At 37.6% G+C, this 18,077-nt stretch overlaps 1 protein-coding gene across 1 annotated transcript in view; it reads right to left on the bottom strand.

Moving 5' to 3' along the window:
* Positions 1–18,077, bottom strand: part of LOC108691692 (calcium/calmodulin-dependent 3',5'-cyclic nucleotide phosphodiesterase 1A-like) — a 204,836-nt gene that overhangs the window by 7,878 nt on the left and 178,881 nt on the right. The window lies entirely within an intron of this gene.

Genomic DNA, 18,077 nt, shown 5'->3' with positions numbered 1-18,077 from the left:
TGATAGGATTGGATATTATGAATACCTTAATGAAAAATTTTGTTATATCTAGCATATTGAAGAATAAAAAATCTTATGCATACCATTTGATACCATAGATTTGTTGATATTTTATGTATGTTAGTATTGAAATTGATTATTTTAATGCAAATGATGGAATAGTGGCGAATGCCCTTATTATTCGTTCAGTGCTCATATTATCCTCTAAGCAGCCTAATATAAGCATCCTTAGGAATAATATGAGCACAGGAAACTTTTTATAAGATTATTATTAGATTATTTTATTAGATTATTATATATTAAAATTATGCAGAAATAAAATATTGAAATATATATTGTGACGTGACGTTTTCCGACAAGGATATGACTCGGAAAGCGCAACTCTAGCCTACATCCTTCCATTTTTAGAAGACGGATGTATTTGCGCACCTTTTTTTTAATATTATTCTGTCTATTTCGCGTCTGTTTCGTGTATTCGTGTGTCCGCAGACTTTTTGTGTCGGTTTTTGTCTTTCTTTTCCATGCGCTATCGCGAGTATTTCGAGTTTTTACAGGATAATTGGCGACTCTTTATGATCTTATGAATTTTGCGTCTCACTGGACTATGAGTGAAGAGAGAAGATTATGAAGACCGAGATGAAGGAGATTGAAGACGAATTGGCGGAGGCGGTCAACACCTTACAAGGAGAGTAGCGTAGGTGATCGCTCCATATTTTAATATGTTTTGTTTTGTTTCAAAATCTGTCGCTCTATCACATCACATTACAGGCGAGCATCGCAGAAGAATGAGGGCAGTAACAGGAGATGGCCACTCTGTGTCCAAGAGTTGGCGAAAAACTCTGCGACGGAGCTTTTGGAGGATCTCCCTTGAGAAGACGGAATTAAGATCGAAAATGAAGACACTCGACTATTGGTATGTCACTACGGAAATGTAAGTCTTCCGCATGACGAAAACGCAGGAAAGTCTCCTTAATGGCCGAAAGGAATCCTGCTGTTTGGATTGAATTTCGTCAGGACACAGGATATGTAGATGACATGGCCTGCAGGGCTGCGCGCTAATTAGGCGACGATAAGGCCCTCCGTGGAGATCTCGATCACCTGCGTGCCCTCGGAAGGATCAGCGCCCGGCACTTGTGCTATAACGAGCGAGCAAAGAGTACGCGCAAGGGAATTAGGATGGCCAAAAAGTCACAGAGTATCGAGGAATTCAGGAGACTTACCGTAGGAGACGAACGCTGTTCTGTAAGGTCGCCAACTTTCGTGTCAGGCAGATTCATTACGATATTCTCAAGATAACGCGTTCGTGTCTGCCATAGCCTCATTTTCGTTGAATATTGTCTCGTAATAATTTATCTCGTCTGTATTGGAATTCTGTATCGTCGGTTTCTTATGTTTTCTGTTACTTTTCGAAATTCTGTAAGACGATTCGAGACCCTCGTGAATGAGCATGAGGTCACTCCGTGTTTATAGTCGCACAATAACCATTCTCTTGTTTCGTATTATTCCATTCTCTTGTTTGTTATCAAATTACTACTTGTGCGATATTGCAAGAATCGCTATTATGTGGCATGAGCTCGAGAATTAGTGTAATCGTTACACATTATTGAAAGCATATGAGGAAACGTGCGAAAACATTAGTCTAACGCATTTCTATCGCATGCTATTATCGTAATCCTATCGAACATATACGAATGAGAGTCGGAGATTAATAGAATATATTTGTTATTTTTTTTGTTAATTACTGTGTCATTTATTGTAATCGTTTCTCCAAATTATCCTTTATTCTCGGCCACGACTGTCTCTTGTGCTATTACCAGAGTTGAGTAGTCGAGAGGTTAGAGAACCGTTGAAGCTCACAATACAGTTTGAGTAATGTTTTAATTAATTGCAAGAAAGAGAAGCTAAGTGAGAGGCACGCTTACTTGTGCGCCCAAATCTGTCTCGCGAAATTGTGAAATATTTTCTGCCGCGTCGTGTTTGAGATTCAGGCGAATTCTGCTCGCGAAGATACCAGAAGATGACGAGTGTCAGCTGTGAGCACCCGAAGTTGCACCACGCTCGTGAGTGCGGTTGCAATATATATTGTGACATGATGTTTACAAGGATCGTTTGACCTGGTCGAAAATAGCGCGGCATTTTCGTTCTGTGTCCTTCCATTGCGCTTATCACGGTTTTTGGACGATTTTTGCTAGAGCGTTTCGTCAGATATTATTTTCTTTTGCTAAGCGGTTTTTTTATAATTTTATAATCGGCGACTGAAAAACAATGTTATGATGAAGCTGCGTCTCACCATTCTCAGCGAACATCGAGGAAGAGGAGATCAGCGGAGGTCACTACAGGAAAGGAGAACATGCAAATGATACCGCTTTACTCTTTACCATAAAATTCTGTTGCGAGCGTGTGACTCTTTTGCCGGATTTTTTCTAGGAAATTGTCTAAAAAGAGAACAAGACATGCAGCATGAAGGATGGTACTATTTCTTGTCATTAATCGAGCATGGAGACTCCGCTGCCGCGAGGAGGACTCTGCAAGACAAAGCCTCCCCGCTGCAAAAGAAGGAATTATACGGCGGAGGATTACATTCGAGACATCTTTGAGCCCGGATGATAGAGAAGAAGGTTCTGCGAGCAGCCGCAAAAGAATTATCAGTCATATCCCACACGCCAAAGCCAGGTCGCGCGACGCGACAACGATTCGCGAGAACATATGCGAGATTGATAGAGAGGGCTCGCAACTAATCAGGCGCTCAACTATAAGGCTTATCAGTCTGCAATGTCTGCGCGTTCCCAGAAGAATTCAGGCCTCGGCACTTGTGCTATGACAAGGCGATAGAGAAAGACGTGCGAAGCGAGGACAGAACAGCCGATAACGACGATGAGCAGAGAAATCGAGAAAGAGCCTGTTAAGGAAGAATCTTGTGGTGAACGAGCGCAACATACGGTATTGTATAGCTGCTGATTTTCCAATCCCAGAGAAATTCGCGGATAGATTATTTAATTTCGTTGAGTTTGAGATCGTTGAGAGAGACGACGCCGCAATAGAGCAGGCGCAGCGCGTGCCATCCCGCCCGATACCATTCGGATTTCGTTAATGTTGAGTCAGTTTTTTCTACACGCCCGTCGCGGCCACAACCAGTCATTTCGTTTGTATGTGTTATATTTTGTATAGCGTTTAAGTGCCGGAATTAATTGCGTTAAATTTCGGATAGTATTCTCGCGTCGTAGTATCTTCCGTCATATCATGCTTTTGTATTGCACTTTACTGTTCCGAGAGTGTGAGATTCCAGATAATATTCGTGTTCATTCTGTAATTCCGTCATTTTCCGTTGGGACAGATATTGTCATTTTCGCGGTCGAAGAATTGTGTACATGGTCAAGCGCTCCTGCGATTGCCACTGCCCGGTTACCTTACGTTGTTACGAAATCAACGATTTGTAGAGTGATTTCGGAAGCTTAAAGTTTGCACTGTCAAGATAATAATTTCTTGTATTTAACATCGCGAACGCCGTTTACGAGAGAGTAATTCAGTCTCTCCCCCCCCCCTCCAATGCCTTGTGTAATACATGAGCGACCATCTAGCGTGTTTGACATCGTATAAAAAATATCGAATATACTTATTATCTTTTATTATTATAAATCCTGCATATTTTATTGTGTATAAACTGACTTGTTCTCCAAGACATCCTCCGTTCCCATTCACGAAATCTCCTTCAATCTCGTAGCTGAGCAGTCGGTTATTCGGACCGTGTTCGTGATCTTGTAGAGTTTTTGCGATTCGATTGAAATCTTCTAATTCCGAGAAAGAGTGGCACGCTCTCTCATGCCTGGCGCCCAATATAAAATATTTAATGTTGAGAATAATTGGAATGTTAAATTAATTGATATTACCAGCTCTGAATGGAGAGTGGTGAATATCGGAGAAACTGTAAAGAATTACGATCACGAATGCGCGACGAATATTTTGCACGCTCATGAGTGCGATCGCAAAAATTTGGCGCCCAACGTTCGAGGACTTGACATATTGAAATAAAGATTTCTTTTGCTTTCCTTTTTTCTCTCGTTAGCGGAGAAGTTGGGGAGCGAGAATAGCATATTGTGCACGTTATATTATTGCTTGGCTGTTTGCTATTTGTATTATATCTGCTGTTTTCTATGTCTCCTTGCCATTTAGATTTCCTGTGACTTGTGTGTTAATCCTGTTTCTTTTCAGCAATGTAAATTGTGCGCGGATAATTAGTAAAAGATAGAAAAATTTTTAGTCGATCCTAAAATTTGCTAACTTTCATGTTATATCTTACGCTATATTTCGCGTCGTGACTTTTGCAATTTTCGCAAGTGTTTGTCATTTCGGTAGCTATTATTGTTTTGAATTTGGGAGATTTTTTTCTCTGCGTATCGAGTCTGTGGCCTATTGTTTCCTAGCGACTTATGTGTTTGTTGTTTTCGCGTGCTTGGAACGTTGATATGTATTATCTTCTCTCGATACGAGCTTCTCAAATATTGTCAGGTATAGGTTTCCAACGATCGCATGTTATTGTTGAATTTTCTCTTGTTATTGCCGATAACATGCCGTGAGAGGAAATCCACAATAGAGAAAAACAATTTGATTTTTGTACGACAAGATTAACGAGTCTCTTACTGTTTGTAAATCATCTGATTCTTTCGATTCGGTATCGTCGTGCTGTATCGTCAGATTCCGGGATTAGTTGAGAAAGTCTGAGAGTGGTTCACGATTTGCGTGGATTTACGTGCTGTTGGTCGAATAATTAAGGAAGGAACTATCACGTAGGGGACAAAGTGCGAAGGGGGATACCATCATCCTACAGGATATCGCTTGCTGCGGTACGAATTATATGCATCGGAAACCGCAGATCCCTCACAACGAGCGGGGAATGATGCGCCGATTGTTTTGCGTTCTCCGATCACCATGCCTATGCAACCTGATCCGAGGCCCACTCTGCACGATTATTCGGGAAATGCGTTCGGACCCGCAATACTCATCCCCTGTCCAATCATTACTCTTGCGTGCTATTGGCGCGCCAGACGCTCCGCAGGCTTCGATTTTGGAGATTGTAAATGCGCTGCGTAAATGGCATTTGAGATACTCGGAGACGCGCAGAGCAAAGAAGCGGAAACTTTCTTGATTCGAATCGAAGAGGGACGTGTTTCCTGTCAGCTATACAAATCTCTTCCGATGCTTGCCTTTCATTTTATCAGGTATCGCGCTTTTCTGAGTTTTCGCTCACGATGTCCGGAGTGTAGACCTGGAACCAATTTGTTGTTGCGTGGCGCTTGCGGATTTCCAATACGCGTATTATATATTGCGGGATGAGATCTTGCGTCACATACAACGAGATGACGAATCAATTGCAGATTATTTAATCTGCACGAAAACCTTTTTTGATCGTTTGAACTAATGGTGGAATTTAACGGAATTAACAGTTAAATTACGTACATCGTAACATACCGCGTTTACAAATGGATCTCCGCCAGGACGAATTTTCTGATTTTACGACTCTGAAGCTGTTGGCATCACGGCTCACTTGAAGTGAGCCACAAGGCTAATACCACGCGTCGAGCTTTATCCGTACCAGAAAAATCTTTGTTCCCGGAATTATCGCTCGCGTAAGGCCAAACGAAGCAGTCAGATCGGCGCGACCGAGTTTCGGTCCCGGCGATCGCCGGAGATAGGAAGGCCGTGAATCGCAATCGAGCTGATGTTGCCCTCAGGGGAAGGCAGAAACAATCGCGGCGTCGGAGACTCCCGCCTCTTCGACCTCGACGGGGACTTCTGTGGCCAGTTCAGTTAAATGTTGGAATTATGAAAAAATTGGCTATATCGTGCGGAAATGGAGAACATCGTTGCGTGTATTGTTTCCGTTGCGGTAAAACGTAATGTAACGAATGTAACAATAAGAACGTTCCTGCTTGGAAAACGCGAAGGAGAATCGCTAGGTCAGATCGAAGTTTTGCCCCCGCAAAATTGATTAAGATCCGCGCTGAATCTTTTTCTCACATAGAAAAACTGAAGTATTTGTCAACAATCTTCCGAATTATCCCCATTGTTTTTCCTCTCTGATGTTGGAAGTCGTTCGTTAACAGCCTTATTAGACTCCAGATGATTTTCGAGCCGGACGATTTTTGGTGACGAGAGGATCGAGATTGTGCGGAAATTAGATTGGTCGACGACTCCCACTCAAAATTTTCGCATTCGCATCGCAGCAAAGGTGGACAAATGGCGAGAATTCGGGAGGAAATTAATTTACCGTTGCGCTTGGAGTGCAACGAAAGATCACTGTTCCGAATCTCGCTGCTCTATCGTAAATTTTCTATGCGCATTTGGTATCGGATTAGATTTCGCGTCGTTGGAATAGTATTTCGCGAGTCGCTCAGGAGAGTGATATTCTTTTGACAATATTAAGGAGAATAATCCGAGTACCTTCTGTGGATTCCCTGAACTGACCCCAAGAAAAACATTTAGCGAAATTTTTGGAGAATAAAATACCGAAAACTGTCGAGAGTCCTGGTGTCACTTAGATGTGGCGCGCCTAATAAGCAATTGTTATTTAATTTCGCCTAAAGTTCTTATTCTCAGGAGACTATTCGCGAGGAGATTGATAACATGTTAACAGAAATAATAGAGCTATCGTTTAGTGAAGGGTCAAGTCATGATGATGAAGGAACCTAGCGGAAAATATCGGTTTTGCATAAATTTTCGGAAAATAAATAGCGTTGTTGAAGAAGAATGCATATCCGTTGTCCAACATGAATGGTACCTTGAATAAATTACGATCGGCCCGATATATTTCGACGATAGACCAGGCGTACTTTCAAATACTTCTGGCAAAAGATAGTCGCGAGATAACTGCGTTTAATATCCTGAGTAAAGAACTTTACTATTTTACACAAATGCCGTATGGGTTAACGAGAGCGCTCACGACTTTTCAACGACTTTTAGAAAAATGCCGGAGATAGAATCATACGCATTTGCGTACTTGGACGACATAATTATTGTATTGTCTACCTTTGAAGAGCACTTAGAATGGCTTGAACATGTTTTAAGTAAAATTTTGCTGCTGGCCTCACTGTGAATCCTAAGAAATGCGAATTTTGTCGTTCGCAAGTTCGTTATTCTTAATGCAAAGAGACGGCTTAACCATCGACCCAGACAAAGTGCAGTCAATTTTAAAATATCCTGCTCCGCGTAACCTTAAACAATTGCGTAGATTTTTGGACATTGTCGTCGCTTTATACCGCAATTCGCTAGCCGTTAGCGAACCGCGACTGTTAAGGAAGAATCGTCATTGGGAATGGAGTGACGAACAGCATCACGCCTTTCGCGCAAAATTACTATCAGCTCCGACCTTATCGTGTTCCGATTTCAGTATTTCGTTCGTCTTGCAGAACGCCAATTTCATCGGTGCCGTTTTATCGCAAACTATCAACGATGTAGAGAATGTTATCATTCGCGATTCGCGCGCTCAGGCCCGAAAAAAGAAATACTCTGTTACTGAACAGGAGTGTTTGGCAATTGTTTGGACAACTCAGAAATTTCGACCATATTTGGAGGTTTATAAATTCTGTAATAACCGATCACAGTAGCTTACGCCTGGCTTCACCATCTGAAAAATCCGATTAGTCGACTAGTGCGTTGGGCCTTAGAATACGACTATGAAATAGGATGTATATTGGAAGGGTGCTTTACACCACGTATCGGATGCGCTGTCACGTGCATTTGAGAGTAACACTAGTGAGGGTGACAATGTCATTGTCTCTTTGATAATCGCGGCAAACGCACCTATCATCGATAATATTGACGATCTGTGGTAAACGTTTTCAGGAGATTGCAGAAAAGAAGAAATTATTCACAGATTGAAAGATCATAGATAGGCAACTATATTATCTCAAATCGTGAGCCGTGACATCGGCTGGTGACTCGCAGGCGGATCACTTAGGTATCGATAAGATATTTCAGCATTTATCTGTCGCGTATTACTGACCAAATATATTTCGTGATAAGATGCATTTGCCTGTGCAACATCTTTCAGCATACGAAGGTAGGTAGACGAATCCAGGGGGATTCATGGGATAGCAGAGGCTCCATGAATGGTAGTGGCGATCAATATTATTTGGGCCCTTTCCTGCGAAGTAAATTCGATTTTTGCTTACGTAATATAAAGTCTATTTACGAAATGGGAGTGTCGTGTGATAAAAGCCGCGAAAAGCAAAACGATAGGCATTAGAGGAGCTTGTTATTTCGCGATGGAGTACATCGAAATTTTTACTAATGAATAACGGTACGAAGTTTATCATAAGAACCTTGTGAGCCGAAGAACATGGCATCATACACACTATCATTCTGCCATATCTCCCAAGCTTATAAATCATTGAATGTATGATACGTGATACAATTTACAAAAAAAATACTTGAATACAATTACTGTGTGCAATGTGTGTCCTTCAAGTAATAATTTTCAGTCGCTTAATCGGTGATTCATTAATATGTTTGAAAAGATTAATATGTATGTAAAAATTAATCAAATGCGTGGATAAATCATGAAAATATTGATACGTGACACAATTTATAAAAGGAAGAAAATGATTTTGATTACTAATTACTGCGTTTCTTTCTTGGATTAATTCTCAATCGCTAATTAATTAATCGGTAGTGATTAATAATAACGAATTGATAAATTCGTTAATAACTCAATTAAATGTGTGTGAGTGGATTTGTGTAAAGATGATATGTGACACGATTAATATGTGACAAAAATTTATTATTGTTCGGTATTGGATGTGAGAATTCACACACTGGTATTATTCTGCCTATTTTCAGCTCGATGTATGAGGACATCTCTACAAGGTATGTATGAGAGAGAGAGAGAGAAAGAGAGAGGGGGGGGGGTGACGCGCGTGTTGTACGTAGCAAGCAGCTGATCACAATTGGGCACCTGGATGATGAGTTGCGATTATCTCCTGCCTATCTTCTGTACGCGATCCGTAGTTCGCTATTTTCCTTTATAATTCAAAAGTTCGTATAAAATTTTGACAAAGGAAAAAGTGTCTCAGAATCACATTAGGAATATTTTAAAATTTTATTATTTTAAAGACAAATGTTTTTTCTAAGACACCCTATATGTATATTATTTATGTATTGTGTATTTAATTTATTATCTGTGTTTATTACTAATTTAAATTTTACAAATACGTCATATAATATTAGCTTGAAATGTTTAACTTCTAAAATAGATTTATACACGTCATCAAAGTCGTCTTTGTTCATGTAATACAGTTTGATGATAGTCGTCGAGATATACATATGTCGTCAAAGTTGTCATTTATTCAGTTTGACAACGGTCGTTCATCAAAATATACTGTCATGGAAATAATCATATTACCATTGTAATACAATTTGACGACAGTCGTTAAAATCTACAGGTGTCAAAGCACACAGTCGTTAAAGTAGTCATTTCATCGTTCATCATAATAAATATTTCTTATTCCCTTTTCTATATTATATATTAATATATAAAATTATTAAATTAAATAAAAATTTTTAATGTTTAATTATTTTATTTTGAACATAATATTTAATAATTTTTTATCCATACGAGGGTAAATCAATAAGTTTTTAGAAAAACATAATAAAACATATTTTTTTTTTATCGACCTTTTTATTTTTCAACATAGTCTCCTTTCAGTTCGATACACTTGATCCAACGATTCTCCAACTTTTTCGTCGTCCGAATAATATGATTTGTTCAACCCTTCAAAATAAGCCTCTGTTTCGACGATGAGCTGCTCTCTGGTGGTGAATCTCTTTCCTCCAAATCATTTCTTCAGATTTGAAAACATATAATCGGAGAAGGCTAAATCGGCGAATATACTGGATGGGGAAGCAATTCATAACGGAATTGAATTTGGCCATCGGTGCTGAGCACTTGTAAACCCGTGCATTGTCTAGATAGAAGAGCACTTTCTTCTTCACCAAGTGGGGACGTTTTTTTTTAAAATGTTATTGAAATGGTCCAATAAGGCTGCATAGTAATCACCATTGATCATGTGTTTCAACGGAAGGTAATCGATATGAATTTATACCGCATGCATCCCAAAAAACTGTGATCATCACCTTTCCGGCCTTTATGGTCTTCGTCTTCTTCGGAGCTGGTTCACCCGGTGAAGTTCACTGTTTTGACTATTCTTTCGTCTCGAGTGTAAAGTAATGGATCCTTGTTTCGTCCACAGTAATGAATAGACGCAGAAATTTATCTGGATTACGTTGAAACATCTCCAAACATTGTTTTGAAATCGTCATGCTTATGGTCCATAGTGATATGGTCCAAACGCGGCTCCCATCTTGCTGATAGCTTTTTCATATCCAATTGTTCATGCAAAATTGAAATCACTGTGCCATGTGATATGCCTGTGATCTCAATAAACTCGCGCACTTTTATTCGTCGATCAGTCAAAACAATATCGAACTTTATCGATGATTTCTGGCATAGCAGCCTTAATTGGACATCCCGAACGAGGTGCAACACATGTGGATATACTTTTAAATTCATTCACCCAATTATATACAATCGTGCAGATGTGTTATGAACATTATCCAACTCAATTTTGATTTCTTTTGGCGTTAAACTTTTCATATATAGATGTTAATCACTGCACGAAACTCGTTTTTTTCCATTTTGTAAAAAATACAAAGATTGTTCGCTTTAATCGTCTAGAAATGAAACCACGCAATGAATTCCGTTCAAAATTTTAAGGAAAATTCGAGACTGTTTTTCCCTGAGAGGGAAATCGATAAAGATATCTGGCAACACTTACTACTTTATTGTTCCGAGAGTGTAAGATTCCAGATAATATTCATGTACGTTCTTTAATTCCGTCATTTTCCATCGGGACAGATATCATCATTCTCGCGGTCGAGCTCGAAGTCAGAAGTGTGTATGTAATAGGCACGATCAAGCGCCACTGCAATTGCCATTGCCCGTTATCTTATGTCGTTACGACATCAACGATTCGTAGAGTGATTTAGAAATCTAAAGCTCGCATAAGTCGAGACAAGAATTTCTTGTATTTAACATCGCGAATCCAGAACGCCACTTACGAGGGCAATTCAGCCCCTCCCTCCGTCCAATGTCTTGTGTAATGCATGAATGATCATTTAACATTTAGCGTGTATGACATCATGTAAACAAATGATCGAATATATTTGTTATCATTTGTTATCGCCCGACTCGTTCTCCAAGTATCCTCCGTTCTCGGCACTTTCTCTACCAATCTAGCTGAGTAGCTGAGTAGTCGATTTTTTGGTCCGTGTTCGTGATCTTGTAGAGGTCTTTGCGATTCGAATAAAATCTTCAAGCTAATTTCTAACATTGTGCGACAACATTCTTCTTTTTATAATATTTTTTAATAATATTTTTTACCTTTACACGATATACAGAACGCAAGCTGTGAGTTTTTTGAGCAATTTGCTATCAATTTCATATTTTAATTAACAGAAATTAGTAACTTTTTATGTAGAATTATGAATTAATGTTAATATTCAATTAAAACTCATTTAAATACACTTTAAATATTTTATTTAAAAAATCCAGAGAAACTAAGAATTTATGTGTACATAAATATTATAAAATGATTAATTATGAACAATAAATTTACAATTAATAAAGCACAATTAATAAATTATTAATTAATACAGAACAATTAATTTACAAAATGAATTATGTACATTATAATAAATGTTCGAATTGTACTCCATTTACATCTATGTACAATCTTGCGTCTCAATAAACATTGTTACGCATTAATTATCATATCGGGTGATACGTTTGCAACTACTTCAATAATGCGATTGACTTTATGTCCATAATGTATATAATGAAGAGGAAGAAAAAGAAAACTAATTATGCGTATCATTAAATAAAAGTGCATTTGATGCCGCAGGATTACGCACAAAGAAGAAATTTTTGTAAGTGGATGCTACAACAAGAATTTACCGATTCTGTTAGAGAACGTTTCATTGCATCTTAGAAGAAATATGATTTTTGAACATGATGCGTACGCACACATCCAGAAATTCGATATTTTTTAGATACAACTTATCCGAATAGGACGCTATCAAAAACTTAATTTATTAAGTATTATTTACTATGTTTAAAATAAATGAACTGTATCAGTAAAAACTTTGTACTGTCTACTATTATAAAAAAAATATTGGAAATCCGAAATATTTATATTTCGTATTAAAAAATGAACTTTTTTAAATCCTTGTATTTTTGCCGTATATCCCATAGGGGTGAAATATATGGTTACTTATGGAAGAAGCAGGGATGGCTCATGAAAAATTTATAAATAATGCATATAAATAAGTCGTAAACATAATAACTTATATTGAGAGTACAAATAAGTTTCCGCTGTTTTTTATCAAAAATTAAGCATTTATTGTGAAAGTACGGTACATAATGTTTTATTCAAAGCAACGGCTAGCCATTACTTTTTCCCGTCTTTTTGATAGCATGTGGATATCGCGTCGGAAGAACGCTTCATCTTTTGAGACTATCTAATCATCGATACAATTTTTGATATCTTCATATGAAATGCTGCTCAGACAGATCATGCGTCATCGATCGGAGCAAATATCGGAAGGAGCAATGTCTGGAGAATACGGCAGGTAGGGTAGAACTTCCCATTTGAGTGTTTCTAAATAGGTTTTGACCGGCGCCGCAACATGTGGTCGAGCATTATCATACAGGAGAATAATTTTGTCATGCCTGGAGTAGTAGTGGGCGCGTTTTTTCTTGAGTGCTCAATTATGTTCGGTAGAGAGCCCCAGTAATGGTCTTGTTCGATTTGAGCAACTTATAATACACGACACCAAGCTGATCCCACCAAATACACAACATGAGTTTTTTTCTATGAATATTCGACTTGGCTGTCGATGTTGAAGCATGACTAGGTGGTCCCCATGATTTCTTCTTTTTTGGATTATCATAGGATCCATTTTTCATCACCAGTGATTATACGATGCAAAAAACTCTTTCGTTTATGCCTGGCAAGCAGCATTTCACATGTGAAAAATCGGCGTTCAACGTTTCTCGGCTTCAGTTCAGGGAATTCCCAATTCTCTTGCTTTTGAATCATTTCCATTTGAATGATTTCAAACGATATTGATTGTTGAATCACTCTTATTGTAAGTGCAAGTTCTTTTTGCGTTTGGCACGAATCTTCATCCAATAATGCTTCTAATTCCGCGTCTTCGTACACTTTCGGCCTTCCGCTACGTTCTTTGTCTTCGACGTCAAATTCACCGTTCTTAAACTTTTGAAACCATTCACGATAACTTCTCTCATTTAAGGTAGCATCACTATATGCTTCTACAAGCAAGCTATGAGCCTCAGCTGCAGATTTCTTCAAATTAAAGAAGTAAATCAAAAGTTTCCGCAAATGACGCTTATTCGGTTCAAAACTCGACATTTTCGTACAAAAAAAAAATATGATGCTGATACAAAATCGCTAATATTTCAAGGTTATGGTGTTGCCGGATGTCCAATCTTACGATATGTCGTTTTACATCAAACAATTTTAACTATAGTTTATTAGTGTCGCCGTCTTTTGCAAACGGCGGAAACTTATTTGTACTCCCAATAAAATGCGTTTATAAAGTTTTATTAAGGAATAAGAATGATAAATATGTATATAAAGTAATAAATAATAATTATAATCTTCCTACATACGAGGGTCGTTTGATAAGTTGGTAGAAAAGCAAGTAAAACACATTTTTTTGGAAAAAATCTGCTTTATTTCTCAACATAATATCCATCAATGACTATACACTTAGTCCAACGAGTTTCCAATTTTTTAATACCGTCGGAAAAGTAGGCTGTCTCAAAGTCTGCAAAATACTCATTAATGGCGACTTCCTCATTTACAAGAATTTCTTCTTACCGAGCCAAGTTTTTAAATTTGGGAACAGAAAGAAGTCACACGGGGCCAAATCCGGAGAATAATGGATGAGGAATCAATTCATAGCCCAATTCGTATAGTTTTTGCCATTGCAACGGTCGACTTGTGGGACGGCGCGTTGTCTTAATGGAAAAGCACTTTTTTGCACGTCAATCTTGGCCGTTTTTTTTTTCAGCTCTTCTTTTAAACGGTCCAATGTTGCATAATATTCTTCTGTTATTGTCTTACCCATCTGCAAGTAGTCAATTAGGATAATTCCTTGAGAATCCCAAAAAACAGTGGCCATCATCTTTCCAGCCGACAAAATAATCTTCGCCTTTTTCGACGCACTTTCACCAGACATTATCCACTGCTTTGACTGCTGCTTCGTTTCAGGAGTGTAATGATGGATACAAGTTTCGTTCACAGTCACGAATCGACTAAAAATTCTGCGGATTGCGCTTAAACATCGCCAAACACTGCATTGAAACATCCTTTCACATGCGTTTTTGATCGAGAGTAAGCAATCGCGGCATCATCCCATCGTGTACACCCATTGTATACACAGCTTTTTTACATGCAATTTTTCGTGCAGGATGTTATGCACTCTCTCCGTGGAGATGCCTACGTCCTCAGCAATCTCACGCACCTTCATTCGACGATTTTCCATAATCATACCATGATTTTTTCCACGATATCCAATATGGTAATCTCAACAGGTCATCCGGAGCGCGCTTCGTCTTCAGTGCAGGTTCGGCCACGTTTAAATTCGTTTATCCAAAAATAAATGGTCTTCAATGCAGGAGCAGAGTTCCCATGAACTTAACTCGGCTTTGATCTGCGCTGCTGTCCACTTCTTTAAATAAAAGTGTTTTATTACTGCCCGGAATTTGTTTTTTTTCCATTTTTGCGGAAATTGCTAAATCACTCGCTTCAAATGACTACCAAGCGTGAACTATGCGTCCTTTCTGGCTGAAATTTGGCCTGAAGAGGTTCAAAGAGTGGATCTTTCGAGATGTCGCGTCATCAAATGGATTATAGCGCCATCTCATGGAAATTTACCAAACTTATCAAACGACTTTCGTATATTACAAGTATTATGACATGAGGTACATATTTCATATAATGCGTTTATTGCATTTAATGCACTGAATTCAATCTGCGCACTTTGTATGCTTTTGGCAAAAAAATTCCATTCCTTAATAATGCCATATATCCCAAACAAGTGGGATATATAAGACAACAAAAGAAAGAATACGAAAACAAAGCACTTGTATATATAGTAAAGCATTTTTGCTACACAACATGCTTTATTATATACTACACGTATGTATCACGAAATAACCATAAATTTTTTACACGCCCTACAGTAATTGTTTTATGTAGATTATGATGACGTTACTTATTACAGTGACAAATCAATTCAACTCACAATAATTCATTAATATTAACAATAAGAAGCTGAAATTATAACACAATACTAATATAATATAAAAACATAATAGAGTAATTGTAGGAAAATTACCTCCACTCCTATTTTTTCTAATTTCTGCGATGTATATAAATCCCAGCGCGGCGTTTTGCCGGAATTACTCTAATCAAAAAATAATGTTACAAATTTTTAGTAAGTGTTACCAAATAATAACAATTTGATAATACTTATTAAATATTTGTAAAAGTAATATTATTTTTGATTATATTAATTATATAAATTATTTGATTGGCATTATTTTGCCATACATTTTAGTAGCTATTATTAAACAACCTGTTCTCTCTCTCTCTCTCTCTCTCTATATATATATATATATATACACACACACACACACACACACATACTGCTAAAAAAATATGATGATACAGTGATTGCTAGTTATGGCAATACAACACACTTTATTGCTAATATTGCTATTGTATTGTTTTCCTAGGCATTGCCACCTATTGCGCGCAATATTGCCAATATTATTAATTGCTATGTATTACATGTTATTATTAGCATAATAATTGCTAGCGTATTGCTAGTACTGCTACTATTAGCATTGCCTGTTTAATTACTGTACTGTCGCAATATATTTCTAAAGAAATGCACTGATTGCCGTAGTGGTTGACTTCTTGTCAGACTCTTTTTTTTCAGTGTACGATAAAGAATAATGGAGATGCTCATAATATACGATACCTATTCGAAAAACTTCCGTGTCTAATAAATCAATAAAGTCTCGGAATTATGAAATTAGAATGGCTCGATATTGTTTATTTTACAAATATTAACAAGCAGAATAAAATATCTTATCTGAATAGATTGAGGATCTTATAAAATTAGAGGAAAAACATAAGAAATAAAAAAATAACATATCTTATTTAATATGATAAATACTCGAAGTACATAAATTTAGATCAAACTTCGCAGCATATTGGAATGTCGCGAAGACAGATGCATCTTTTTACAATAATTGGCATTACTAGTATTAATCGTTATAAAAATATAAAAGGTGCTTATCTGCAGTGCTTATAATACCCCTATTTAGGGGCGGCGAAACGGTAAGCGAGTTCGGTACGGCGAGGGGACCACCATATTTTAGAGCTGCCTAACATATCTGTGTTGTATTGAATGAGATTGAAATACATTTTTTTAATAAATTGCGAAATATATAAAGATCGTGAACTATGCATTAATTAAAAAGCATTAATTAAAAAGCAAATAATTATGATTCGTGACACTTTTATGCATTTCGAAATTCCTAAAAAAAAATCTCAATTTTAATAACATTAAGTATCAATATATCGATATACATATTTAGATTTTTGCAATTTTTTCAACACTTTTCTTTTTTTCCTTTACATAATATCTGTCATTTTTTAAAATGATTGTTCCACGATTTAATAGAGACGCCTCGGTAAATAGTCGAATGCAACTTTCTTTTTTTTTTTGTTTAATTTTTCACATTGAAAACTTAAATTTAATTTTTTGAAAAATATTTAACAAATATTTTACGCAAGTATTAGGTGTACAATTTTGCTTCCGCCGTTTTTTTCCGAAATTCGAGGCTTTATTGTAAAAAACTAGTTACATATACATTTATGATTCAAAGTATTGTCCATCGCTAACCACTACTTTCTCCCATCTTTCGGCTAGCGTACGAATCCCGCGTCGAAAAAACTGGTCATCTTTTGAGACTACCCACGAATCGATCCAATTTTTTACTTCTTCATAAGACCGGAAGTGCCTGGTCAGCCAGGCCGTGTGCCATTGATCGAAACAAGTGATAGTCAGAGCAACGTCTGGAGAATACGGTAAGACTTCTCATTTCAATGTTTCCAAGTATGTCTTTACCACTTTCGCAACATGGGGTCGAGTATTGTCATGCTGCAAAATCACTTTATCGTGTCTCTCGTTGTATTGCGTTTGTCTTTCAATGCTCGGCTCAAACGCATCAATTGCGTTCGATACCGATCGCCTGTGATTGTTTCAGTCGGTTTTAACAGTTCATAATACACTACGCCGAACTGGTCCCACCAAATATAGAGCATGACCTTGGAGCCATGAATATTCGGTTTGGCCGTCGACGTGGAAGCATGGCTGGGAACTCCCCATGATTTTCTGCGCTTGGGATTATCGTAATGAACCCATTTTTCGTTCCCAGTCACAATGCGATGCAGAAATTCCTTCCGTCTTTGCCTTTCAAGCAGCTGTTCACAAGCAAATGCCGGTCTTCGACGTCAAAATCACCGTTCTTGTAGCGTTGAAACTCACGATACGTTCTTTCACTAATAGCGGCCTCACCATAAGTATTTGAAAGCATTCGATGAGCCTCAGCGGCAGATTTCTTCATATTGAAGCAAAAAATTAAAATCTCCCGCAAATGACGAGAATTTGGCTCGTAAACTGACATTTTCAATCGAGAATAACTTTATGATGCAGACACAAATCGACTAATGTTTTTATGGGATTATGTTTATAGATGCCCAAGTTTATTGTATGACATCTATGATTTATTTATTTCGACCATCCCTTACCGCTAAAGCCATCTATAGGAAAACGGCGGAAGCAAAGTTGTACACCTAATAATAATTAATAAAGTATATATACGCATCAACTTTCCATATTGCGCGGTTTATATTGGCATATCC

Source organism: Atta colombica, unplaced genomic scaffold, assembly GCF_001594045.1.
Source record: "Atta colombica isolate Treedump-2 unplaced genomic scaffold, Acol1.0 scaffold5, whole genome shotgun sequence".
NCBI classification, from domain to species: Eukaryota; Metazoa; Arthropoda; class Insecta; order Hymenoptera; family Formicidae; genus Atta; species Atta colombica.
Note: the sequence above shows the minus strand (reverse complement) of the source record. Positions and strands in the feature narration are given on the sequence as shown.